Source organism: Corvus moneduloides, chromosome 10 (genome assembly GCF_009650955.1).
Source record: "Corvus moneduloides isolate bCorMon1 chromosome 10, bCorMon1.pri, whole genome shotgun sequence".
Taxonomy (NCBI): Eukaryota; Metazoa; Chordata; class Aves; order Passeriformes; family Corvidae; genus Corvus; species Corvus moneduloides.
Window position 1 is genome coordinate 14,153,754 of NC_045485.1, and position 26,004 is coordinate 14,179,757.

The following is a 26,004-nucleotide window of genomic DNA, read 5'->3' on the forward strand; positions in this document are numbered from 1 at the left end:
GCAGCCCTGTGTCAGAGCCTAATAGCCCCAGTTTCATAAGCTATAGTGAAACAGAGACAAGGCTTTCCCACTTTGAGACTACACCAGAGCTTGCTGGCAGCTGCCTGCTCTGGCAAGTGATCATAGTAGTGAGCCCTGCCACAGATTTGTACCTGATCCTACACCAGCTCCTACTCCTCAAGGCAGTCCAGCTGCCACTTTAAAAATGACTCTACTTTAGAAACCTCACCTGTTCAGCTGGCACCACACCAAAGGGAAAAAGAATGTTGTCAAGCTTCTTATGGTTTGAGGCAGTCACACTTTGGCCACAAACAGGGTAGCAGGACATGGAGGGGTTTGACTTTGTGCCAGCTACCTGGTGAACCCCTTTAAGTCCCACTGGAGCCAGTTGACAATGCAGACTTCACAAACTGGCAATGGCAGTAGATGTGTTGCAGCTGGTGTCCCACACAGTAACTGGAGAAGTATAATGAACTCAGAACAGGAGACTTCAAAAAACTTTCCCTAGATCCACACATAATGACAATCAACACAAGAACACCAAGAAAAAAAGGACTGCAGACATCATCGCATTGCAAGAATTTCCAGTTATTAGTACGGCCAAAAAAAACACAGTAGTAACTAGCTGAGACAAACTCTGTTACAACAGAAGGTGGGGTACATCTAATGATAAATAAATAATAAATATACAAAAAATAAGTGCAGGTACATCTGTTCATATTTAAAGTTGGACACTGGTGTATAAGGTGAAATATTTCTAGACTAATATAATTATAGTATTAATTCTAATAAAAGAAATGCTGACTGTTGAAGAATAATGAGTAAAACTCAAGACTTTTTTTATATTGGGCTTACTAGTGAAAGAAAACACAAAAACAATAAAATTGGTCCTCCCTTAATTTTGTCACATAAATGTCCAAGGTCACCATATGTAGTACTAGCAGTCACCTTATAGTATACAAAGCAGATGATTTCCCTTATTCATTCAGAACTGGGAGTTGTTGCTCATGAAAGGATCTCTGACAGCTGCAGAAAAGCTTTCACTTCACTTCCCCTGCAAACTCAGTGCAATGCTTCACAGCCAACTGGGGAAGCAGTGAAACTAATGGAGCCTCATTTCCCCTGCCTAACAAGGACTGAAGCCTGAGTGAAGTTTCTTTGCTCATTATGCCTCCACTCATCTGGATTCTCTGATATCTGATAAGATTGGATCGTGTGCCACAGCATTACCTTCCAGGAGATGTCTTTTCAGAAGAGCACCTTTTCCTTATCATCTGTAATTTTGCAGGTTATAAGAGATGCAAAATACTTCTTGTAGAAACATTCTACTTGAATCAAAACATGGAATTGTAACATGTCTTTTTTTTCCCTGCAAAAACTACTACATAGGGAAAATTTTCACGAGGCCACTAAAAACTAAAGCTACTCTTTTCAACACAGTCTGCAGTTACTCTGTGACACAACACAATGAGTCATGTGCCCATCATAGATACCATTAACAGTTGAAATACCAGCTCACTTTTGTCTGTCATCTTCATTCTTGTGGGTAAAATAAGTTGCTGCCTACTACATGGGGAAGGATCTGATCTTCAGTTGTTAAAATCAAGGTTTTATTTTTAAAAATCACAGTTAAGCAAATTTTATTAAGCCTACTCAATGGAATTCTTGTGGGATCCTCTTACACATCTCTGCTTATTTAATTTTAATCTTTTTTTTTATATACAGAGAAGAGAGTTTCCCCAGTAATACAATCTTCATAATTTTCATTTTTGAACTGCATATCCAGTTTGTCCTGATAACTAAAACTTGTCTCTAGGTTAATCCGATCTCCATCAGAATACAAGGATGTCTTTATTCTTAGCATTAGAGTGTCCAGCTGGGCATGGCTAGTAGAAGAACGTGTTCCTGTTTACAGGGAGAGTAAGAAAAAACTGGACTTCTTTTTGTCTAAAAAACCTTTTTTTTTTCCTATCACTGTGCAGTTTGTGTGTACTGAAGTTGTTTGAGGTCTTGTTCAGTTAGGGATTGTATGCTATGTGTATACAGCAAACTCATCTTTCTTTTGCTCTTGTAATAAGGTTTATCTACTGGGTTTAGGACAGTTTACAATCCTACAAAAGAGTCAGTTTTATTACTTCAGCAACCTCAGGAACTAGAGCATTATAGGAAATACGTGACTTCTATTTCATTATTTAGAATGTTTTGTTTAAATATATGTATCTAATGTACAGAAGAGTGCAATTAGAATTTTTATAAACAATTAACATTCGGTGCTTGGCTGCTAATGCTCCAACATCTTCTGGAGGGCTGCAAAACATCAAAAACAAAAGCATATGAAACAATATTAATTATAATTGTTAACAATTATATGCCAATATGACATGCATAAACCTAGACCATCTTCCTCCACACTTTCTATAATCAGGGCTGTGTTATATAATATCAGCTTAACAGCTTCTTAGTTGACTTCCTGATGTAAAGATAAACATCATTATATAACCTGCCTATTTTAACTTTCCCAGTCAAATTAAGCAGAGAGGTTGGGGTGTTGTATGAAGTGACTGTCTGTGTGAAAACCTGATGCAAGAAATAAACCTTCAAAGAGCACGTTAGAGCCTCTTGAGCAGTGTTTTCCTGGGAGGAAGGCAGCAGTTGCTTTGGGGTGTGCCTGCCCAAATGCTAATGGGAGTGTTTAGAAAGTAAATTCATGGATTTTTGTATGATCACGTTACCCAGTTAATATCTATTAAAAATAAATTAAACTCTTCACATCCTATGAAAATGTAACAAATGCCCCCAAAATAGCAAGGTACTCTAGTTCAGGCAAAGCACAAGAAAAGGCTGTTAAACCTCACAGTGGGATTCAGACACAGGCTGTGCAAAGTAGCACCTTCTCCTAGAAAGGACAGAAGTCACTCTTACTCGATGGAAATAAAGTAAATAACATGGAAGTGCTTTTTCTTTGTTTCTGTGGCACAGTTCACAGCATGCCTTGAAACAGAGCTGCTATCCATTGCTCAGTTTACTCTGTGCTGATTTTCACCACCCCTGGAGTACAGAAAATGCTGTGCCTGAGCCACACGATCCAGCAGCACACAGCAAAATGACATCACAGCATATCGCATCAAGACACCTTTGTTTTCCCAACCCAAACAATGTAGTATTTGTAGTAGAAAGCATGGGATTGTGCCCAGCCTTGTGCCTCTTGCACAAGGGTGAGAGATACATACTCTGCTACCACCACACTGTCCATCATGTGCATCTGAAAAGACAAAAAGTCTTTGTATTTTGAGATTAGAGACATGTACCTAGATTAGGTGAGTGGGAAAATAAAGGGAGTTTGGCAGTGATCTTTTTAGGAATCAAAATCATACTTTTCAGAAAGTACCTTGTTTCGAAATTAAGAGTTACTCTCCAAATAAACTGTTTTGTTGCAACGTATTAAGATGTTCTACTTCACACCAAACACTGAGCATTTCTAAACATTGCAGGAACACACTGAGCACGTGGAGCTCTTATAGTAACCCCTCTCTCTCCTGGAATGACAGGCAGCTAAACTTGTTTAAAATTCCTTCCTCCTGTGCTAACACCTACCTTTTGAGTTCACCCAATAACTGTAGAAATACATATCTGAGGACAATTAGCAGGAGCACAATCAGCACACTGCTGGATTGCCCTTCACAAATCGTGGCTCCATCTGTACCATTGTGCCTGTTACTGGCTACAGGCTGGGCTATGGGTACACAGGGCCCAAGCTTCCCATCTCCTGCCCCACCACACTCCCTGCTCCTTGAGATTGTAGAAGTTTTCTGCAGAGATCACCTGAGAGGATGAGTTGCTGGAGCCAGCATGATAAATTGGCCCCCGTGGCTCACTGGTGGTGAGCAGGTAATTGAATTATCAGGCACACCTTCCCTTTAATGGGTTTTCTTCCTCCTTGTTTGTGTAGAAGCTTTGGGAGGATAAAAGCAAGTATGTACCACAGATGAGTGAAGGAAAAGAGCAGTGTTAAAATGGAATGCAGCTGGAGAGTGCAAGAAAAGATTTAGTCTCGTTTGGAATTTTATGCGTAATTAAAGGGAGAGGCTGCCAGTGACTGATGCTGAGGGGTGAGTCCTCCAGTGTCCCACTGAACAACTACAGAGCTGGAACAGTGAAGAAACTTGGGACATTGTCCAGCTTGCAGGGATCTGCTGATAAAGATGACCTAGGGCCTGCAGGAATTGCCCACAGTTAATGCATCCCGCCCTTCACTCCGGGAGCAAGCACTCAGTGGTGCTGAGATCCTGCAGGGTCCACACAGCTTTTCTGTTATATTTTGATATGTGTTTAGGTGCAGAAAATCCTTGCAAACCTGCCCATTTTTCACAAAAGTCCTCTGCAGAGAGCCTTCGTGTGGGTTTTGTAAAAACCACTCTTTAAATCCTAGTGGTATTGTGCCTACTCTTACTGACTATAAAAGGCGTGATCAGAGTCCAAAGTCCTGTCACTGACTCAAATGCAGATTCTTGTTTGTCCTTTCAGTAAATCCTCTGTTATAGATAACTCATTTAAGCTTTGTTACTTCTATATTACTTTTCTTGCCCTGATTGCTTCATCAAATACTGTTGCATGTTTAGGTCAATAAAAATTTTAACATCTTCTGGCTGTAAGTTCCCAAAGAGCTCACATCAGGCTTCCAGAATCAGAATTACTTCTGAATACACTGACCTAAGCATTCTGCTGCTGTTGGCAAAGCTGCACAGACAGCTACCTTCTCCAGATGGGTTCAAGGGTCCAGCTAGATGTTCCAGAAATGTACAGGGAAGCTGGCTGCAGTAATCAAACATGCACACTCAAAGACAACATATACTGTAAGGCTATTTACTATTGATATTCTAGTGCTTCTATTCGTTCTACTTGCTTTTTGTCCTCAAAATACAGCATTTCTGGAAGTAATCTATCAACCTTCCTTTTTTTTCAGATTTTCATTACTGGGGGAAAAAAATCTTCCGCTAACAACAGCTGGTTTTTTTGCAAGGTAAGAAGTGGTATCACCAGAGGCTGTACCACATTCCTTCTCAGAACTGCACTACTGCAACAGCAGAGAACGTTGAGTAACAAGTTTGTCTGATACCAGGACTGACTCATAAAGACAAGAAATTTTGGAAGACAGGTGTATGCTTGCAATTCTTGTCCTATTTTCCTGATAATTTGGAAATGTGGCCAAATAAAACATTAACTTGGTGGTGTGCAGGCCTCTCTCCTGGAATGGTTTGCACTTATGTATTTGCTAAATGCTGAAATCAGCAAAGTTTCTTTAAATGGATTCAGAGACTACATGGACTAAGAGGTAAAATATTTTTCTTTCATCAGTAAATATTTTATACTTCACAGAGACAAGCTTATAGAAGAGGCATGGGGTGATGTGTAAAGATACAGCAAAAGGAAATGCTGTGAAGTTAGAATAGTGTAGAGATCAAAGTCATACCAGGTTAGAAACAAAAACAGTCAACAAAGGATGACTGTGAGCCCTTACTAAGGCCATGAAAGGGGAAGATAATTGACAGAGGCCTCAGGAGTGAGATTTACAGATAGGGCTATACTAACGGTCCTGCACAAAACACTTGTGAGACCTCACCTAGAGTTATACATAACCGTGGCCATCTGTGTTCAACTAAGCTGAATTTGCACTAGAAGGTGGCAGAGCAGAAAATCTGGGACGGTGACCAGAGCAGAGGACTTCACAGGGTACCTTCAGATCAGCAAGGCTATTGGGCAAAAAAGAACAAGGATCCCACAGAAAGCTTCCTGGGACACGAGCAGTGAGGTTTTGAGCTGCTTCCAAACTAGAAGAGTGGAGACAAGCCTCTCAGCTGGTTTCAAGGTGCAACTTGATGCAGTCACACATCACTATAGACTGAACACAGAAAAATGTTCCTCTCAAAGCATGTAGTGTCCTTTTCCATCTCCTGGACGCTTGGTGCCTTTCACCTCAAGTAATCACTGACTAGACTATTTTTTTAAATAGAAAAGTAATTTTCTCAGCCAGATTTGGGCTGCATCTATATTGAAATTGATCTATACTGAGGAGAAACAGTTTACAAAGACTTAGATTTTGGGTTTGCTTCATTCCAGCAAAATGTTTTTCATATAGAGTTCATCTTGTGCCTTCATTCTTGACGTTTCTGGGGTCCTCTGGTAGGTGGTTTGGACAGTGTTGTAGTGTACAGCAGCTTCAAGATAACTTGTTCAAAGTCAGGGATCCCAAGGACTATTCTGATAGCTGTGGACATCTCTAGCATAGTAAAACACTAGGTAAGCTCTCTAAGGTCAGTGGGAGGGGACAGGATAAAGCTGTGATAGCTTTGGGCTTGGTTTTTTACTGCTTTATGTTTAATCTTTTCAAGAATGGAACAGAAATCAGCTAATGAGAAAGAATAATATTCTGCTCACCGAAGCTGCACTGAATTTACACTTCTGCCTTAGGATAGCTGAGAAATTCCAGGCCTGAGCACTTAGGGTGGGCTTAAGAGAAGAGCTCAGTCCACCATCACTGGTCTGGATTCAAGGATGACTTCTCAGCTTCCTAATCAGAAACAGCTCAGTGTTCTCACAGATCTCCTGACACCATGCAGATATAGAGCATGCCTCCTATTTCAGAAACTCACTAAGGATTTATTCAATTATTAATTAAAACCTATTTGGTTATGATTATTACATGCTGGAGGAAGCATCCAGTTCCATTGCAAACACTTCATTTAGACCCTCTGAAGACATTCCATCATGGAAAACAAAACTAGCAGTCCAAAGAAAGAAAACCGTATCATTATGTATGGCATTACATTACAATTCAGAAGGGATTATCTCTGTTTCTATTCTCTTTAACAATACGATGAGACATGCTGGCTGTATTAATTATTGTTTGCTAAGGCTATTAGTGCAGGGTACAACTTCAGTGTAGTTCCAGTGAATTTCTGATGCCTCTTTGCCTCTGCAGATTTTATTTTTGTCTGCTTTGGCTTAATGTAACTAAAAATGAAAATTTTGTGGCAAGTCTCTGCACAGCAAGCCACATGCTCATATTTACATCAAAAGCAGCTCATACCTTCAAGGAATTAGCAACTGAGCTGTGCTAGTTTTTACATCTGTGGCTAGAATTAGCTGCTAGATACCCATTGTATTTGTTTTATATATAGGCCCACAGAACTGAAAGCATCAAAGTAATCTTGTATGAGTATAAAGCAACCTCAGCTCTTGCTTAATTCCTTATGTGAACTTCTTGGAGTTTATGCAATTAGTCAGGAAAAGTTCCCTGCTGCTCCGCTGCTTCTCACTGCCCAGATTTCATAGCACTATGCTATCCATGCTGGGCCACAGCACCCTGCTGGCTGCAGCCACACCAGTGAGGGGACCGAAGGAGATTCAGCCCTCAGCCCTTGTTTCAGAAATTTCCTTACCCATGCAGTATAATAAGAAAACTATGTGGTCTAGCCCCCAGTAAGTTTAACTTTTCTACACAATACAAACACTTGCTGCTTTTTTAAATTTTGCAGTAGGTTATTTCTGTAAACTCTTTGGATGGGTGAAAAGTACTTTTGAAAATGTGGAAAACATAACACTCCCCTGCAGATTTTACCATCCCACATATGGACCAACTCCATTTCATTGCTGGTGGCTGCAGGGGAAAGCAGACTTTAAGCCCAGGCAGTGAGAGTCCAATCCTCACAAAAGCATCTCTGCTAAAGCCAGGGAGATCACTCCACAATCACCACAGTCAGAGTGAAACCATCAGCCTTGTTCCATGACAGCTTCAGCAGTGATATATATTGAAAGCAGGACACTGGTTTTCATTTTACAGACCCCTAAAATCTTTTCAATATCCGTGCAGACCTGGGGAGTCATCTCTAGGCTCATTAAACAATATGTTTGATATCTCAGTGCACTTTTACAATGTAAACAATTTACAAAAACAGCCCAGCCTACAGAGATCCATAGTCCATTTGAGGAAAAGCACTCAGCTAGAAGGAAAGATGAGGTGGCATATGGGAAGTGCAAAATGAGCCCCTGCTAGTCCGTTGATGGAGTAGCACAAGCCAGCAGGGGTCCAGGGTGCCCAGCCTTATTATTTCTATCTAAAACTCACTGCTCCTGGTGGCCTCTTCATCCTGGAAAACTGTAAGGAGACACCACCATTCCCTAGGAGTTACTGAGAGGCTCAGCTGGAGACCAAGCTCCCCTCAATAGCCAAGATCTGTTAAGCTCTCTGAGGCTGAACAAGAGACAGCTTCAGAAGTGCCCCTCAGGAACGGGAACAGCTGGGGCAGGGCTGCAGGTAGTGTGACAGTGCTGTCCTACAGAGAGCTGCCCCCGGGGCTGACAGGGCAACAAGGGCCCTTGGGAACTGCCAGAGGCTTCCTGAAGCACAGGCATCCACCAGAGCATTCCTTTTGCTGTGAGCAAAAACAGGCTCTGCCAGAAGCAACCTCTCAACTTTCTTCTTCTCACTAAAGAGTGCATTACGTGGGCTCGGATCTCTTGTACTGATCCCTCCAGCAGCACTTGCGGAACAAACCTTCCTAAAAACAACCACTCAGCTCCTTTCTGTCACTTGTGCAAAAGCATACATTCAGACAGGATATTTTATCTCTACTTATTCAACCTCTTATTCCTCTTCTTATTAGCAAGCACATTGCTGCCAGTATTCAAGCAGCTGCCTATTCAGTGGTGAGGTACCATCTGCAGGCAGAGCAGCTCCCCAGCAGTGCTGTGTCAGGGGTTCACCACTCCAGACCCCTCTGCACTGAAGTAGCTTTGAGTGAAGCCTTCTGTTAAAGCTCTCCTGTCCTCTCATGCACCCACATTCCTTTAGCTCTGCTCTTCACATTGCTGATCTATTTATATGGAACATACCTCATACATTTTGCATACATACTCATGTGCATATGTATACATGCTGCATGCAGTATACACCAGTATATATACCTTGTAGCCCACTGAAATAAGATTAAAACTCGTATTTTACCAATATTGTTTGACTAAATATTATACAGCAAGTTATCCAGGTTTGCTATCACATTCTGAAAATATCTTGGGTTTGTTGGTTGAGGTTCTTTGTTATTCTGCAGAGCGAATTTTTTGAAACTGTACCAGTCAGAATGAAGGGTGGGAGTGGTCTAAATTAGCAATGCTTTTGTGTGCCCATTTGCAGCTTTCCAGGTCACACACATGCTTCACAATCTGTACAGTATCAGTAAAAAATCTGTGCCTGTACTGAGCAGCATTCTGGAGCAGGTGAATAAAGCAGCACACTCTCTCACAGAGGGGAGAGTGGCCTGATTGTTTTCCCTAATGAACATTATTGGCAATTTTACTAAGCTGAGTTACAACAAGAAGTTCTCTACAAACTCACTGCTGCTTCCAGGTGTACAAAACACTCATCTGTACCTCTGACAATTTTTCTGGCTCTATAAGGCCACAGAACCACCATTTGGCTGCAGAATGCTTATGAGGAGACATTGATGTTTTTAATGCAGTCACCTCACACACTTCACAGCAGAACAGTCTATCTACACATTCCTTCTCCCTCAACTGCTTGTGAGATTATTCTGCTAAACACCCAACACTGCCTGCATTAGGGGTACAGCTGCAAAAGTAGCTGTTTCTGGCAGGCTGGTTACATCACTCCACGATGCTGCAGCAAACCTTGGGGCTGCTGTTTTTAATTTGGGCTATAATGCATCTTCAGTGCTGGCCTATCATAGAGGAAGGAGAAAGACTGTCTTTTCTCATCTTTCATCAGCAAAAGCAACAGGCAAAGCTTACACATCATCTGTGCTGTCCTGAGGCAGCAAAATTATCGTGTCAAGACAGTGATAAAGGGCAGATAGACTTGTCTGAGGCTGGAGTCCCTGCAGCTGAGGAGCTGACAGCATGAAGACAGACATCTGCCCCAAGCCCTGCTGTCCTGGATCAGTCCCCAGAATGCCCTGAGTGACCCAAGTGTGATCCCTCTGTGCCATTCCTTAGTACAGCAAAGTCTCGTCAAGGACTCCCAAAATACTCACATCCCACTGAAGGCAGCACTGCAGCTGCCTTTGGGCACAGAAACACACCAAGGGTCAGGAGTGATCAGGTATGGGCCCTGTCAGAGCAGATAGAAAGGCTGAAAGCCCAAGTGTGTTGGACTTCTTGCTCCTTCTTTCAAAAGGGTCTCACTTTCTCAATTGAATACCATCCTCAGACAGCTGCAGCCAATGCTCTGCTCTCATCAATATTCAACTTCCTTAAAAATAAGAAGTGCCAGCGTATTACCACTCATGAAACTTAAAATAGAAAAAAAAGATACATATGTAAGTGCTTATACATAACTGTCTAAAGTTCTTAAGAGATTGCATGGAAAAGAGACATGGAAATTTCACAGATTTTCAGATGACTCAGGGGGCATCCAAACAGTAAATGTGACTCATGGACTGTGTAGGCATGTACAGGTATGTGGGTAGGCTTCTGGAAGCCATATGGTTTCCTGCAGGAGCTGAATATCAGCACAAGCAGCACTGGGGAGAAGAAATGTGATGTTTTATCACATGACAAGCTACTTAGGCACTGTCTGTCCAAGAATTGCTAGTGCAGGGGAGTCTGGTGAGGGCTGGCTCCCACCAGCACTGCAGAATAGCATGGGTCCCCTAAAGAGTGGGATCTATTTACAGGAAACCCTTTGGAACACAATGAAATTTAGTGGGGTGAGAGGTAATTATATTCAAAAATAATTTGATTTCGTTGAGACTGGTCTTTGAAGACCTCTCTGTAGGAGACCACAGTCTGGCAGAAAAGGAACATTGTTGTGACCCTGGCAATATACAGGCTTTGTGAAAGCAGCTGGAAGCAATTTCATCTGAACTCTAATAATGTTTAAAAATACACAGCCAAGCTTGGAACCAGAGCAAGAGACCTGCCCCACAGAGCCAAAGGAGCTGTACCTGCTTAGCTGTGAAATACTATAATGAACGATTCAGGTGAACTCCTCCAGTCCAAGAAGTGACATGCTGCAGTTGTCACTTCCTGGCACTAGACAGTGCAGACCCACTGGCTGCTGAGGATGAGGGAAGTATGAAAAGCAGCTACACCACCAGGGAAGTCAATAGCCACCTCCCACCTCTCCCAAGAGCCACAAGAATTTACAAGGTTGTTTTCCTTCAGGGGAAAGGAACAAGGAGGTAAAAGAGAGACTTTGCGGATTTTGTGACTTTACACAAGTAGTATGAGCCTGGGCAGACCCTTGTCAACCAAAGGTGTGAGTAAGAGTGCAAGTGAGTGTGCCTGAGTGTGTGGGAGTGTGTAAGAGTGTGACTAAGAGTGTGTGTGATTGTGTAAAAGTGTGTAAGAGTGTGTGTGAGTGTCATATTGACAGCTCCAGCAAGGCAAAAGAAAATTGAAGGAAGAGTGGATATTTTCCCCAATATTCCTCCTACAGCAAATTCTTCCCCCCTCTCTGGAGCCCAAAAAGAAACCAAAAAGGAGAGGTCAAATAGCAGCTACAGTTCTGACACTCCAAAGGAGATTATTTTTAGTTAAAAGTCAGTATCAGTGCAACATAGAATCTGGTGGACATGGTGCATTTTGGTCATACAGCTTCAGTCTCAATTCTGACATGAGCAGGAGAGAGGTGAGAAAACCAGAATGAATTCATGTTTATTTTGTCAGCCAAAGGTACCTAGGGACAGGAGGCTTGCATCCTGCTTTGGATCTAATGATATTGAGTGCCAGGAGATGGGGCATACTTACTTATGCTCACAACAAACCTGATCTGCTGCAGAGCTGGGGTCACACCTTCTCTGCACAGCACAGGTCCTTGGACTCCCTCTCCAAAGAAAACTCCCACAAAAAATGGGCCCTGTTCTGCCTGAAAGTATGAAAAGCCTAGAGAAAGCCTGTGTAGTGGGATGCAAATCTCCTTTTGAGATCTGTGCTTAAAGAGATAATCACTCTGTGGCATTTGACCCAGGGCCAAATCACTGTGGCTTTCAAAGTGATGGAAAACCCCTTCTCACCAAAGCAGAGAAAACACAGATAGCATAAAGTTATACTCTGTTTTGGGGGAGAGAATTTTGCTGATAAACACTTGTAGATGAGGTAAGTGCTGCTTTTACATTATAGCAGATTCAGTGAAGTAAAAGAGACAGAGACAACCATCTTGACCTAATAATACACAAGAAAAACTGGAATGACAGAAATAAAACACTAGTCTCTAGGTTGTCAGAGTGTCTGTGCTGATATGGGAAGAGGCAGGAAGACAGCAGAGAGAGAACAGGCTACAAAAACTGTGATCAACATGAAAATTTACTTCCAAAAGCTATTTGAAAAGTATGGACACTGAATAGGGAGCCCCACGTTCAGAAGCTCATTAGGATGCCTATCCAATATATCCTGTTGGCCTCTGAAGGAGCAGCCTTAACTGCTTTGAAATCTATTGCTGATACTAAGTTAGCAGGAGTCTTTCAGAATATTGCTGCTTCATCTTTTAGTTAGTGGATATAGAGAATATGGATTAGAGGGTCTCTCTTCCAGCTACCTGGACAACTATGACACCTTAAGACCTTAAAATTTCAGGACAATTAAGGTAAAAATGGAGATATTTTCTCACCTTCAAGAAATATGCCAGATCTGCTTGGACATGACCTGTCTCCCAGCAGTGGGCAGGGAGGCATGAGGGAAGTACTCAGTGGCAGAAGTACTTCTGATGTGGGAAAGATGCTGGAACTGCCCCTATGCCATGTATTACCCCTTGCTGTGTCCCAAAAGGAACTGCCTCCTGGCTGCCCTTCTCAGGCACATCACAGATGTCCTTGTCATCGGCCATCTGAGCCAGTTTATATCTAGGACACTTCAGACACACCAGCAAAAACAAAGCAGGCAATTACTAGCAATGTGTGAAGTGAGTACAAACTCAGGTGCTACGCCTAGTTCACTTGTAATTAATGCACTTCATGTTTCATTCTTGACTTGGCAAGATCAAGCCTTGTAGAAGCAAGTCAAGCACTACTAAATAGACAAGTTCTGAAAGTCTTATGTAGCTTTTAGATGTTAATCTTTTCCCAGAATAAGCAATTAATTAATTTTAACTTAACATAGTAAAGATGTCTCTGTAAGGCTTGAACAAAACTGATCATGAAATAAACATAATCTAATTCTATCTCACTGATAGTGCAATTATCTGCACAAGCAGCTGGCTAGTCAGCTGGATCCCTGCCTCCACTGGAAGGGCAGAGCACTGAGCTCTGCTCCAGGGATGGCACATTCCCTAAGCAACAACCTGGCATGCCATGTCATCCCTGGAGTCAGAGACCTCCTCAGTCCAACGTGGATCTACTGGAACGGTTTCGCTACAGCAGCACAGCTCAGGAAGGGCAGAAGTGGAGGGTCAGAAGGGATGTCAGGCCTTTTTAAAAGAAAATGCAACTGAAGTTTAGTAGGTCCCTGGATGGAGGCTCAGGTCCAGGTCATACTTCTAGGTGCCCCTTCCATCATGAGGAAAAGTGAGAGAAATGCCAAGTTGAGGTATAAAGGCAGTGGGCATGCTGTGATCCTCCCTGTGGGATCTGTGGGGACTTCAGGCTGCACCTCACTGCTACTGGGAGCAGTCCAGTGGGCACTTATCTTCCAGCTGGTCAGGCTGGAATGGGCACCATGCATGCACGGATGGCAGGGCATGGAACAGGTTTCTGTGGGACACCATTAACTCTGGGCTGCTCCCGCCTGCACTCCCCAGTGGTGACTCTGGCTTGGGGGACAGAGCCCTGCAGACACCCCAAGCCCTGTTGCTGTACAGAAAGAGCTGTGTGTGCCTGTGCAAGACATTGGTACTCTGACTTTGGGTGCTGTGAAAGAGACCAGAGGAGCCTGTGATGTGGGGAAAAGATTTCTCTTGCAACCTCTGTGGTGAGTTAATTGCTGTTGATTACAAACCTAGTGCAATCTTGTTAATTTGCAACACAGGACAACAGCCATTTAAGAGCAGTGCTGCATCCAGCTCCTCAAGCACAAAATTCTCACATTATTGAACAGCATGGGGCTGTTTAGGAAACAAGTAGTATGCACTCCTGGTAAGGGTCAGGAGGATCTGAGAGACAGATAACAGCTACTTGATTAGTAACGTGATGTGTTATATTCCATCAGATCTTCTGCAGTCGCAGCTTGCTCTCACAAAGGCCAGGTCCCTGCTGCTCTGGGCAGTGCAGGCAGAAGACCTGCTGTACAGTGCCCTGCTCCTGGCTAAGGAGCCCATCGTGCAGCTGAACCTCTGGATTCTCTCTCATCCATACTGCAGGAGCAGTCCTGTCCCTGTACATTGGCAGGGCAAGGAGCAGGAAAGAAGTGACCTGAGTGGCAAGGTCACTTGAGCAAGGCCACCCAGCAGGCCAGCAGCACAGCCACATGCAAGGCTCCACTGAATGCATGACCAAGATCTGGACACAGTGCCCCAAGTTTTCTCCAGGGCAGGGAGAAAATGAACTGATTTGCAGCTGGACACAAGTTTCCAGCCTTTCTGCTAAACAGCCCTTCAGGTGACACCCTCCGATATTCTGGCAGAGAAAGAGAAAGAACTGCTACTCCTCACTTAGAGACTTCAGTTGCCCTCCCAGAAGAACAAAAAGGGGAAACGGGATAAGGCCAGGCTGCACCAAAGCAGGGCAGGAAATATTCACTGTCTGTGGATGTGCGCTCAGGTAAGATCGACAATGTTCTCTTTCACCTCATCTTGTGAACAAAGACATTTCCTACTGCTGAGAGAAAAACCATCACATCTGTACATGATGCTTGACAATTTTTTATTCTAACACCACAGTAAATGATTGCTTTATATAACACATACTGAAAGGTGGGGTTTGTAACAAATTAGTTTTACCTTATTTTCTTTCGTTCAAATGTCATAATGTCACATATGCAGCTCTGCAGCATGCCTGCCTTCTCCCTAAGTTACATTGTCCCTTCCCAGAGGAATGGGAGCAAGAGCAGCTCTACTGAGCTGCAGATTTCTTTGTGGCTGTCCCTGATGGATGATGGTGACATAAGCTGGCTGTCTTGGGGATTTCACATAAGCTGAAGCTTGGAAGGCTGAGCTACAAGAGAAGCGTCAAAGCACCCAGGAGCCCAAAATAGGAAGGAGAAGGAGGCGTGTGGACTGAAGTGGCTCAAAAGGACTAGATCTGGACAGCAGATTAAATATAAATTGCCATGAATGTAGGGTGGGTCTAAACCATCTCCAGCAAGACAGGAATGAGGTATCCTGCAGGCACAGAGAGTAGAGTGCTCATAAATAAAAATACCTCCCCTCTTTTCCCTGCAACCAAAGCAAGAAATCCCAAATCAAAGTCTTGTTCAGTTAAAAGCTATTAGTACTGAAAATATTTTGGATCAATTGGAAAAGATAAGTTTTGAAGCAGTAAAATACAGGTAACAGTGACCAGAAAGGAAAGAAGCCAAGTGAGTATGGAGGCTCCTGATGTAGTCTGAAAGCACTGGTTGCTACCTTCTACACCATCAGAGGCATCTGGAGTGACACCCAGATACAAACAAGGCTTTCACAGCTCATGTGGGAATTAAAGTACAGTTTCAGCCTCAGTTGTTGCTAACATTACTGCAGCTGGGAGTGAAGGTGTGCAGCTGCAGAACCTCTTTAGGGATGGATCATCAACCTGTGCAGGCTGACACTCAGAAAAAAACAGTAATATAAAAAAAACCCAGAACACCGAGATATGAAACTTCAAGCTTTGACTTGCTAATATATTCTCACAGAGTGTGAAGCTGGGGCAATAGCATGCAGCTGTGTTTTATGGATGTGTGTGAAAAGGGCAGGGATGAAATCACTGAACTGCTGTTGTCACGTTCAGGGATGACTGATAGAGTTCAGGAAGGGGAAGTGTTCATCATCCCTGACGAGCTGTATGTGAACAGCGATGAGAAATGCTGTCATTCCACTGCTAAATCCAAATCAACACATTCACCTTTAATCTAGTGCATTTTAAAAAGCATTAGTCAGATTGGCACATGACGCTGGTTACCCCAGAAGGAATAGTAAGTAAAGCTTAGAGGCTTCTAAGCAGTTTATAGGCTGTACATTATGCTTGAGTGCCTCCTCTAAGTAAAAACCCACAAAATCCTTCATCTCCAACACCTTCAGGAGCAGCAGAACTGACAAGAAGCCACGTAAGGAGCTGACACAAGTCACAGGGTCAGCCCCCAGCACAGAGGTACTACCTCGCAGCAGAGCAGATGTCCCTGCAGGGCTGTCCCACCACCACCACAGGCACCAAGGCACTTCAACATCTTGCTTGCTGACTCTGCATCAGCATGTGACACCTCCCAGACCTCCAGGATTATACATCTATCCCTGTTCTACATACCACAGTCACTCTGGACTCTGTGGTTCACTGCCCCCGAGATCAAGGGAGTTCATATCTGTGTGAGATCCTATGTGAGTAAGTAGAAGTACACAGTCATGAAAGCATGGTGGAGAAAATAATCCTAATAGGAACTGGGGGAGAACTCCCAGCAAGGAACCAGATCCTGCCTGGTGCCTCTGTAGGGGATGACTGGACACTATTCCCTTTGCAGGTCAACGTTATTCATATGTAAATCAAAAGCTGGTTCAAAGGGTTCTGTTGAATTCTTGATTCCCCCTGACTCCGGCTTTCACTTTTTCCTCTCTATGCCAAGAGCTTAGTCAGAAGTCTTTTAATCACTGGAAACATCTCAATTACATTATTGACCAGAATGTGAGTATCTGCAAACTGCAACAGGGGAAAGCTTTAGCTGTCCAAGTTTGAGGGTATGGAGGAAGCTTGTGTGCTATTAATTTTTAGCTAAAGCTGACAGAGAGGAGGCTAAAACCAGCTGTGATCCTCTCTGCCAGTTCCTTCAAGGGCACAGCAGCCACGAAGGTTGCATTGTGCCCACATAATCACAGGCACCTCATGGCTGTGTGTGAAGTTTTGAATTCCCTCTGTTAAGGGAAGGAATTGCACAGGAGGTGGTTTTTGCATCCTTAGAGGCAACTTGGCAAGCCCCAAAAATGCTTTGTTCCGAAGGCGAGGCTTTGTAGGAGTGCCCCATCACCTGATCCACATGAATAAGCCTTTTCCTATTTAAGCTTCACTCCCAGCTGGTGGACCATGAACTGCTGAGCCCTTACTGAAAGGCAGGGCTGATGGAGGCAGGAGAGCCAAGGAGTTAAGCAGTCACCAGCCAGTGAACAGGAGGGCAGAGATTTAGCTGTGCGTGGAGCAGAGACAAAGGTGAGGCTGATTACAGAGGCAGAGTGAAGGGAGAACATAGACACAGGAGACTGCAGTGCCACAGGATGTATGGAACCCATCAGAGAGACACACGGTGATGGGAGCTCCAGTGTATACTGGCAGAGCTTGTGAAAACGGAATGGATAAGAATACATTATTGTCAATCAAGAGCATACTAATTTACAACAAACCTCTAAGAAACCTCCCTCTGATCCCAAATTCCCAGTTCCAAAAGGCAAATTGATCATCTCTAGGAAATGAGAAATTGGCTAAGCTGAGGAATTCAAGACCAAAAGTGGAAGAAAAGCTATTAAGCTGCTATGGTACTTGTATCTCATGCAAAAGAGGTAAGGTCTGAAGCAGCACAGCAGCCAAAGGCACACTTAACCACCTTAGAAGAGTAGTTGGAGCATGCAGAAATTCTCAGTGGAATGGAATAGGGAATAAAAGCAAAGGCACCAATACACATGGGTCAAAAGCATCTGGTTATCACCTCTGGCAATCCTCAGACCAAATGACACCTCACAGGAGGTGTTACACAAACAGACAAGTTTAGTCAGCTACATGAGAAAAAGTAGATCAAAGGAAGGAGAAGAGAGGGTCTTTCTACAGAGAAAATGGGTAAATGCTAATCTCAGGATGGCCCCAAGCCAAATTAACTCTTTGCCTAACTTTCCAATATAAAACTAATAATGTTGGACATGATGTAAGAAGCAAGATAGATAATGCAGTAAATAAATACTAATTCACCATTTTTTCAGTGCAGAGATGGGGGAAATAACCATTATTTTGCATATTGGAGTGGACTGACATAAGAGGCTGCAGAAACAGCAGGATTTGAGCACATCTGGGGCATTAGGATGTGACTAGGGAAATGCAAAACAATATCTGTTCTTAAGAAGGGAGAAGTGATAAGGAAAGGTTGAGGCTTGGTAGTTTAACTGCAGTAGGAAGCCAGATCTTAAAACAAATTTTGAAATAGTACAAGATAATGAAGAATAAAATAACAATAAATGTGGACTTTGCAAAGAGGAATGTTGTCAGACTTTGTTCTTTCTTCCTTTGAAAGTCAAATGAAGACTTGGAGCTCATCCCTTCGAACTTCAGAGAAGTGGCTGACACGCCATCAAAGGGGGATTAACAAACTGAAGATGCTTCTTCTAAAAGACAAGGAACAAAAGGAATGGGCTGCAAGGGAGGAAATAGAAACAAGCATTGGGAGAGGCAGGATGAGCCTGAAGCGGAATCACTATCACAGGTCCATAAGGGTCTGCCGTCAAGTCTGATATGTGGTTTGACTCTCAGGCACAAAAGCAGAAGCTTGCTCTTGCTTTCCACATTCAGGAGAGCTGGATTAATTTCAACAGACATGAAAGAGTGCACCAGCAGGAAACCAGCCTGCTCCAGCAAGGACTAAATGTCTGGATAGTTCTGCAAAACACAACAAGGAGACCTTGTTCCTCTGTAGAAGACACTAGAGAACAGGCACAAGAGAGGAAACAGTTATTTCAGCCACTAAGAGCAGCAGCAGCCCTCCCACCACTGGGACAGTGGAACAAGAAGCCAAACCCATTTCCAGATCAAAAGGGATTCACTTGTGAAGAGCAGCAGACAGGGCAGGATAATGGGTGCAGTTAGAGACAACAACACCAGCGAAGTCCTCCCCTTCCCTAGAAACACCACTCCTCTCTTGCAGCCTGCTTCTCTCTACCCATGGAACTTCACTTCAGACTGTGCCAAAGTGCTTGTATAGTCACAGTACCTGCAGTGCTGCCAGGAAGAGCTGGGAGCTGGCAGAGGTGCTCTGGTGCTGCCAGGACAGACCCCTTGGTGACAGCAGGTGCTCCAGGAGCTCCAGCTTACGAGTAATTCAGGAGCATTTCTGGCAGCATTAGTCACCACCCTTGTCCGGACATATTCTAGCTGTCTGGCCAAGCTAATGACACAGACATTGCTTCATGGTGGTCAAATCTCTTGGCTCATAAAATAGTAGTTGGAGAGTTGGAGTTTCCTGCCTTTCATAAAAGCCAGGAGCCCTTCACTCTCCAGCTCATTCATGGAAGATAAAAATCTCTTGGCACAAATCCTTGCCTCACTTGGAGGGTAATTACATTGTTCAGGCTCTGCAGAGCACTTAATACATCTCTGCCCTGTTAATCTCCAGCAAAGGTTGTGACTGACATAGCTGAGTACCAGCCAGGTACTGCCAGTGAAAGTGTAGAGGAGGCTCTTTACCCATGCATTCCTTTTCTCTCCCATCTCCACAACCAGCAACAAGCTGTGGGATTGCACAAACCCAGCTTGTCATTCTGCCCCTTGCATCTCTAACCTGTCTCACCACTGGGGACATGTCCAGAGTTCTGCAGCACTGAGGAAATCCATGACTTGTTCAGCAAGGGTGGAAAAAGACATGCAACCCAAAGGCATCTTGGCTGGGTGCAGAAGGTGGAAATGACCCTGTATTGGGGAAATGTTCCCAGAAATACCATGTGCCTGTATGCACTAAAAGTGCCTGGACCTCCTGGTTCTCCTTAGGACCTGCATACAGCGATGGTGAGAGCCAGCCAGCATCAGGTGTGTCCTTCTGTTCTGTTAGATAATGGCACCACGCCACTGAAGTCAGTACAGTTCAAAGAAATTAAGCAGCACAATTTTAATTAAAATTGTAAACTAATGAAGCAGGTTCCCAGGGGACATGGTAAAATATCCATTGCTGAGGCTTCACAGCAAGGCTAATTGCATAGCCAGAAAATTAAAAAACCTTGGTTTGAAACAACTGTGGGAACTGTGCAGAGATGTCTGCACCTCCTTCAGAGACCAGACTTCCCAACACATTTATCCACCTAGTCCTTGCCTCATGGCTTGTTGCAGATATTCACCAGCCATTTCCCATCACTATTTAACTAATGTGTTCATACAGACTGTCCAGCCCTCACCCTAAAGCTGTATCACCTTTGGAGCCGTCATCTTATCCCTGCGAGTCTGGAGAGCTCATTTAAAGCTGCTGCTGCCTGCTAGTGGTGCAGTGCTTTGTGTCAGGCCAGCAGCAGAAAAGGCTTTTACTATCACCATATTTAGAAGTGTAGTCAGTCATGGCTCTGCCTTTGCAATTCAGAACTACAGAACTGAGCAAAAAAAGCACAGTTCTACAAAAGATAATATTCAGAAAGGGATTTGATCTAAGCAGGGCCATTCCGGGTGTTCCCACAGGGCCCTACACCCATTCCAGCAGTGCCACAGTGAGAGCAGGAGCACTAATCCCTTGGGTTTTTGCTCCACCAACACTAGTACTTTTAGAGGCTGAGCACTATAATTCACTGCTAATAATAACAACAACAAATCAGCACTTCTGCTCTATTAGACAGCTATAGGGCACCACATACTGCTCAGCCAGTGTGGTTTTTGTCAAGGTGGCAAAGAGCTCTTGCACTGCTCCTACAGCTATGGGTTCTCAGTGTCTGCAGCTCATCAAGCTCTCAGCAAAGCCTGGGTAGCAATACTGGGACCACCACCATGCTCAGAGGAAGGAGAGCTGAGCTTTCTCCAGCCTTCCCTTGTGCTGCCCACACTAGGTTTCTTCAGCTCTTGATGGCACAGGGCATAAATAGAGAGGATGCATTCACTTTATGAAGCTGATGAGAGATTATCCACAGGGTCTGAGCACCAGGACATTTTGCTATTGCAGTGGGGCAGCTCACCAGAGCAAGCTCTGGTCACCAGCTGTGTATGCCTGTAGGACTTGACCCTCAGTTACTGCACACCTTCAAGCCCTTAAATTCAAGCATGAGCCCCAAGCTGCATCGCCCCAAAGCCTCTCCACATCTGCCAGAGCTGTCTATGCCTGTGATATCACACAGCTTCAGCTCTCCCAGACAAAAGAATGGAGCCACAATGAAATCCACAGATGAATCCCATTCCCAGTCTATAAACCCAGCAATCTAGGATAACTTTTCTACCTCCCAAATCCAGTCTTTAGTAATGCCCCAGTTCCTGCAGGTTAGCAGTCTCCATCCCTCATGGTCACAGTGAACAGCTGGGGAAACAACAATTTTGGAAAGCATGCAGCAGTGATCCGAAGAACCTGACAAGGACACCACAACCAGTGTTGATAAAGTGTTAGCTGTACTGTCAGGGACACATCAGAGGAGAGACACCACTGTCCCACCCATCTCTGCAGAGCAGCACCCACCCTTCAGGAGCAGTCCTTGGATTCAAAGGCAGAGGGGAGCTCAGGAATGCCAAAAGGCTTCCACAGGGAAAAAAACCACAAACTATCTGCATTTCTGTAGTGTACTTGTTGCTGCCTGTCATGGATCAAGGAGGGTCCCACCTGCTCCATCTGGCCTCCCTGGGGACAAGATTGGAGGAGGGGAAGATGAGCACTATCGCAGCAACAGCCAGCAACCAAAGCTATCTGGCCCCCTGCTCCCCAAACAGGCCTGAACCTTTCTCAAAAGCTAGGACAGGGAGAAACTGGAAATTACAGTTCTGGTTCTAAATCCATGATGAGGTTTCTTTCAGTTAGAGTAGCAATCACATACACACTTCTCAGAAGAGAATAATTTGCTATTCTTTTCAAGAGCCAGTAGGGAGATGCACGTGCAGCATTTGGGGCACAGCAAGGGTTTGTCTTAGGTCATCATCCTCCCCCTGCAAGCACTGCAGCATTTCTCTGTTCTGCTGCCCATTAATTCCCTGCATCACTTGCCTTGCACTCAGTAGAAATGACCTCAACAGAGGCCTCTGGAAACATCTGGGTGGCAAACTGATACATGTTTGTTCTTTTTGGTAAAAGAACAATCTTGAGCAATAATAAACACTCACTCTAATAGAGAAGTTTAGTTTTATATTCATGTTTCCTCTAGTAATTTTATTCACAGAATTGCATATTTCAAAGCATCTCTGTTCTATTTCCCTTCTTGTGTACTTACTTCAACAGTGGTTATAACTCACTGCAGTGCCAGCTGAATTAACATCGAAATATTTGCACAGAGTCAAAATACCAAGTCTCCTGGAAAACCAGAAAAATATTCAAATAGGTGATTTTTTCAAGTGACCTACTTCTCTAGTGAGAAATTTTCGTGATGCAGAAAGTTATTAAAAACAAGTTTTCATATGTAAATTCACATTAATAACTCTGAGTTGTACCCCCAATTCTCTTTTTAATTTTTGTCTGAAGCAGCAATTCCTTGGCATAATCAGTACAACTTGATTCTGCTCTGTCATCTATGTGAGAAGGGAACAGGTGGAGAAACAGCTTTGAATTGAATCACCAAAAGCTTCCTGATTTACTTCCTACCAGAAACACAAAGCAAAACCAAGGACCTCATGAGGACATGCAATAGCTTTTCTACCAGTTGACTTTAAAAAACACAACAGGATCATATTGGTTCAGTGGGACAACTCTTAAAAGCAGCACCTAGAAAATATACTTTAAGTACATCGTAATAATACCTGAAACATGAGTCAGTGTACCAAGCAGTAAAAAAACCTCAAAACAACCAGCTTTAAAGCCAACAGGAGCTGAGGGGCTCATCATCTCTGAAGATGGATGCTTTTTGAGACCACCAAGCAGGTATACAAAGCTAGTTGGAGACCCAGCTTAGGAGATTGTGCCAATTGGCACAGTCTCTAACCAGATAAATCTGAGTCAAGACTTTGCTTCACCCATTAGTCAACTTAACCTAGTCTTTTTTCAGGATAAAACATCTCCCCCATCCAGCCTTGTCTCTTCAGGGCCAGCAGCAGCAGCAGATTGTACACCTGCATTCCTACAGCAGCATAATTTCTATCTTTACTTCCCACCTCAGCCCCCTTCCCCTCTGACTTCCAGGTTAGAGGGGTTTTTTCTAAATTCAGAGCATCTAACAAGGGTTTCCTTTATTGTAAATCCATAAGTATCACATCTCTTCTCTGGAAGCAAAGAGGTGGGGACAGATTGTCCAACAAAATGTCCGGGTACAAGACCATCAGCATTCCTGCTCCTGCAATCTGACCTTCTGATCCTGTGTCTTAAAACTGTTTTCTAGATGACATGCATTTGCTGAACTGCTGTACATCATAAGTAAAACAGCCTTATTCAGCTGTTCTGAGCACAGAAAGTAGATGTAGAATTATCTATTAGAAATCTCTGACATGGATTCTCCATGGAAAATGACTTTATGCAATCCACAGTAAGGGCTTTTTTCTGGGTTGCCCAATCCATAGCCCATAGTATAACCCCCTGGCTGAAAAATAAAGTCAGCAAAACTTCACATATACAATATTATCTTATTCTTACTCATACTGAAATTTGTTTGGTGGTATACCTGTGCATATTTGTGCAGATACCAACACATTCCTATGGGTATTAACACACAGCGGAGCAACTGGGGTGTTGTAAAGAATTTTCACGAAGGCGAGTCTGTGTTGGAGTCAGAAGGGTTTTCCAGGGTTAGGTTTGAATAGAATCTTCCAGACTGCAAGTCAGTTACCTTTATTTTCTGCCTGTCTATGGCCATACAGCTGTGCTGCCTGCAGGACACTCAGCAATGCCCCGGGCACAGCAGCAATTGCTGTGCTGATGGAAGGACAGATCTTGCTGCTCATCAGTGCCTGTGGTCATGCAGCAGGTCAGGACAGCCCCTGGATTATGGCATGCTGTCCCCAGGTGCCCAGCAGGACAGGGCTCCCTCCATCAGCTGTGGCAGGAGACTGATGTCAGTACTCTGAGCCTGGCACCACGAATGGGGGGAATAAGGAGTATCATCACAGGAACTAGAAGTAGGTAGAAAGAGAAGCTTTGTGTGGGTGGTGAGAGAGAAAAGAGGCAGATTAAGGAGACAAGGATCAGAATCTGCAAATCACGCAAAACCAGTTCTGTGTCAAGCAGGGAATAATTAACTTGCTCATTTTTTACTCCAGACAAGCAGCACTGGTGTTGATTTGGAAAATCCCTTTCCAACACCAGGTGAAACTGGACACCCTTCAGGATGTTTTGCTTTGAATTTTCAGTGCTTTTAATGCATAGTTTTGCTACTCACTGTATATTAATATGACACTGCAGAGGGATGGTAGGTGCTGCCTCCATAGCAAATCCAAACCTGCTGGCAAAGACACAAGGCCTTGCAGAGGGTCAGTGCCTGGGGACATGGTTCAAGTCAGTTCTAGAGACAGACACTGGCCCCATTGACATCCAGGGCTGTTCTGTGAGTTTAAGAATGCAAGGGAGTTATTCCCAAGAAAATTTTTAGTATAAAGATTTAGAATTCTTGCTACCTTATTCGTTCCTTGGACTTTTCTTCCACACAAGTCTTTTGAACTATTACATCTGTGCAACTTTGAGGTGGAATCCAGGAACCAGACATGAGGGAGGGAAATATCAGGAGCAAACACCTGCCATGGCAAAGCACAAACTAAACCCAGCCTGTTGGCAGGTGAGGTCCCCTTTTATGGATCAATACAGACCTGTTATTTCTGCATTACTGCCAAGGGCTCTTTCTTGGTAAGATGAGGCATTCTCTGAAGCTGCAGTTACACCCCACAAGAACACTGTCAGTGCAGGCTGGAGTGTTGTGCAAACCATACCTGCCCTTTATGAGCTTGGCCCCGTGAGGCCATGGCCAGGCTGCATCCATCTGTGTTCTGCTGGCTACAGCACTGAGGAGGAGAGTTAGCTTTGTTCATCAAGTTGTAAAACAAGATTTCAGTGTTAGGAAGCAGAAGTCCCAGGCTTGCACCTTACAGTGCACATTGCCAGCATCAGATCTGAGCACACCACTTGGCTGCTGGGGCAGCCCCATCCTGCCTGGGCACTGTGCCTGCTCCCACACCACCACGACAAGCAAGCAGCAGCTGTTTATACCTGCAGCACAAGGATCCCAGTTTCTACAGGGCTTCTTTTCAGGGCATGTGGAAAGTAAGAAAGTGTCCCAGGCATAAATAGGCACAAAAAGGATTAGAGGACTTCATTATGTGATCTCTGCAGAAGGCAAAATCCAGGAGCCTTTCCACTCTGCCCTGTGGGCTAGGAGTGGAGGTGGAAAGACTCTTTGCATGTTGTTACACACCAGAGGGGACAGAATCATCCTGCATTTATAAAAGGCAAAGACATTCAGAGCTGTTTTGAGAACTAAATTGTTCCAACTCAGGGAAGGAAAGAAAAAAAAGCCAAACCAGAAAAACTCCGCAGGCAGCCATTATTCTGTCTGCACAGGACTTATTTAATAATCCAGTGTCTGCAAACCGTAAGTTGAAAATTTTCCCTGTCACACAGCATGCCAGACCACAGCTGCATAAAACAGAGAAAACCTGTTATAAGTGGCCGGAGACATCGGAAAACTGTGGAAATATTGCCTCAGGCTGCACAGCCCTTTCCTGTGGAAAGAATATTTTGCAATTGTCTGTTCCTTGCTGACAACTAGCACTCATACATTCTGGATTTCATCAAAACTCTGATTTACAAGTAGAGAAAATTTTCTTGCTCATTATTCTGATTTATTCATCTCTCCCCCTTCTCTCCTATATGACACATCAGACACTGAAGAGAATGAAAACTCAAAAGCATGGGAAAAAAAAGAGTGTGCAGGAAGAGGCATGTCACAGAGGCACTATCACTGGATTCTCCACATAATAGATTTTGACTAGCATATGTCAGCTGATGCTAGAACAATTTTGTCACTATTACATCAATACTTATTCTTTAAGCAAAGAGGCACTCCATATAATATTTTTTCTCTCAATAGCTTTGAAG

The 26,004-nt window shown here is 43.8% G+C and overlaps 1 protein-coding gene across 1 annotated transcript in view; it reads right to left on the reverse strand.

The window, feature by feature from the left end:
- Positions 1-564: 564 nt before the first annotated feature.
- BDH1 (3-hydroxybutyrate dehydrogenase 1) overlaps positions 565-26,004 on the reverse strand; it is a 58,856-nt gene continuing 33,416 nt past the window's right edge. The window contains exon 8 of the mRNA XM_032119004.1: positions 565-2,307. The gene's annotated coding sequence lies outside the window, so the exon portion shown is untranslated. The remainder of the gene's footprint in view (positions 2,308-26,004) is intronic.